Source organism: Chrysochloris asiatica, unplaced genomic scaffold, assembly GCF_000296735.1.
Source record: "Chrysochloris asiatica unplaced genomic scaffold, ChrAsi1.0 scaffold00303, whole genome shotgun sequence".
Lineage (NCBI taxonomy): Eukaryota > Metazoa > Chordata > Mammalia > Afrosoricida > Chrysochloridae > Chrysochloris > Chrysochloris asiatica.
This window is the reverse complement of record NW_006408821.1, coordinates 2370205-2372994: the sequence shown is the minus strand read 5'-3', so window position 1 is coordinate 2372994 and position 2790 is coordinate 2370205.

The window sequence follows — 2790 nt, the reverse complement described above, 5'->3', positions numbered from 1 at the left end:
AGAACATACTTGAATTATGCTATTTATTTTGGAGGACTGATAAAATCTCTCTATAAACATTGGAAATACACGGAGTTAAGATTCATACATATTCTTGGCTATCTTGCCTACATTTTGGCTTGATTTCCGGTCTAATATGGAGAAAAAATACATTGTAAGATTTATTGAGCTGAGAATTTGAACTCTGTCCATCAGTGTTTTTAACATGATAACTCAATTTAAAGACTGTTGTTGTTGTTGTTAGGTGCCACCAAGTCAATACAAACTAATAGTGACCTTACGTACAACAAAATGAAAAACAGCTCAGTTCTAATGTCAGCTTCACAATCACTGCTATGCTTGAGCCCATTGCTGCTGCCAATGTGCCAATCCTTCTCATTGGTGATCTTCCTTTTTTTTGCTGAGCCTTTATTGTACCAATCATTGATGTCCTTCTCCAGGGACTGGTTCCTGCTGATACTATGTCTGAAGTATGAAAGATGAAGTGTTGCCTTCCTGGTTTCCAAGGAGCAATCTGACTGTACCTCTTTTAACAAAGGTTTCTTTGTTCTTCTGGAAGTCCTTGGTACTTTGAATATTCCTCTCCAACATCAAAACTCAAATACATTAATTCTTCTAAGGTCTTCCTTATTCAGTGTCCAACTTGCATATTCATATAAGGGAAGTGAAAACACCATGGCATAATTTAGGCACACCTTAGTCCTCAAAATGACATTTTTAGTCTTGCACACTTTAAAGAAGTCTTGTGCAGCAGATTTGCCTAATGCAATACATCATTTGATTTCTTAACTGCTGTTTCTATTAGTGTTGATAGGACAAGCAATCAAAATGAAGTCATTAACAACTTCAATCTTTTGTCCATTTATCATGATATTTAATGGGACAATGATGAGTATTTGTGTTTTCTTTACATTGAGTAACAGCCCATATTGAAGGATGTGGTTTTTGATCTTCATCAATAAATATTTGAAGAACTCTTTGCTTTCAACAAGCAAGGTTGTATCACCTGCATATCTCAGGTTGTCAATGAGTTATCCTCCAATTGTGATGCCACATTCTTTATAAAATACATCTCATATTATTTGCTCAGCATACAGATTGAATTTGTACTATGAAAGAAAAAATTCTGGTGAACACCTTTTCTGACTTTAACATTTGTTCTTGTACAATGACAGCCTGTGTTGGTCTATGTAAAAGTTCTTCATGAGTACAATTAAGTATACCAGAAAACCCATTCTCTACAGTGTTCTCCACTATTATCATGATCCACACAGTCAAAAGCCTTTGCATAATTAATAAAGTATAGGTAAACATCTTTCTAGTACTCTCTGCTTTCAACCAAGATCCATTTGACATCATCAATAATATCCCTTGTTCCAGGTCTTCTTCTTAAATCAGTTTGAACCACTGGTAGTTCCCTGTCAATGTACGGTTGCAACCATTTTAAATTTATCTTCAGCAAAATTTTAATAGCATGTTATATAAATGATGTAGTCCACTGAATTCTGCATTTCATTCAGTCTTTTTGGAATGGGCACAAATATAGTTCTCTTCCCATTAGTTGGCCAAGTAGCTCACTTCCAAATTTCTTGGTATAGGTGAGTGGGTATTTCCACTGCTTCATCTTTGTCTCTACCTGGTTTGTAATTCCCATCACATGTAATTTAGTCCTCTTGATGGTATCCCACATTGTTTCTGAGGCATTCTTTGTTCTTTTATTTGTTCTGATTGTTTTCTAACAGATTAATATTGAAGAATTTGTCTTCAATCTCATAGATTGTATCTTCTACTGATTCAATTCTATTCATATGCCCCTTCACTATGTTAATTATTTCTGAAATCAATATTAATTTTCTCGATTTCAATTTGTTGCTTATGCATTGTTTTCAATTTTTCATTTATTTTGTGAAATTAGTTATTGGAGTATTTTTTAATGAATTATTCTTGAATTTTGTCTTTCTTTCTCTTGACATTGTCTGTGCTTTCTTTGATCTTTCACTTAATATGTTAAACATACCTAAATATCATTCATTTGATATACCAATTAGGTAGTTTCAATGTAATTTCTTCTTGAGGAATATTTTTTATTTTATTTTGGTTAGTTATTTGAGCCATTCTGTCCTGCTTTTTTGTGTGAACTAAAGTTGTCTGTCCACCATTTGTCTGTCAATTTGTCATATCGTGGTGGTGTGTGAGTTGCTATGATTCTGAAAGCTATGCCATGGATATTTCAAATACCAGCAGGGTCACCCATGGTAGACAAGTTTCAGATCAGCTTCCAGACAAAGAGAGACTAGGAAGAAAGAGTGATGAACCACTTCCAAATATTTAGTCACTGAAAACCTTATAAATAACAGAGAAACACTGTCAGATATAGTGTCAGGAAATGAGCTCCTTAGGTTGGGAGGCACTCAAAATGCAACTGGTGAAGAGCTGCCTCCTCAAAGTAGAGTTGAACATGATGATGTGAATATACTAAAGCCTGTGGAAGAAAAGCCCGTAGAACCTTCATTTGCTGATGGGCACAACTCAAAATGAATAGAAACAGCTGAAAACATCCATTGAAGATCAGAACATGGAATGTACAAAGTATGATTCTGGGGAAATTGGAAGTTGTCAAAAATGAAATGGAATGCATAAGCATCAATATATTAGGCATTAGTGAGCTGGAATGGACTGGTATTGGCCATTTTGAATCTGATGACCACATAGTTTACTATGCAGTGAATGACAAATTGAAGAGGAATAGTGTTGCATTCATTGCCAAAAAGAAAATATCCAGATCAGTCA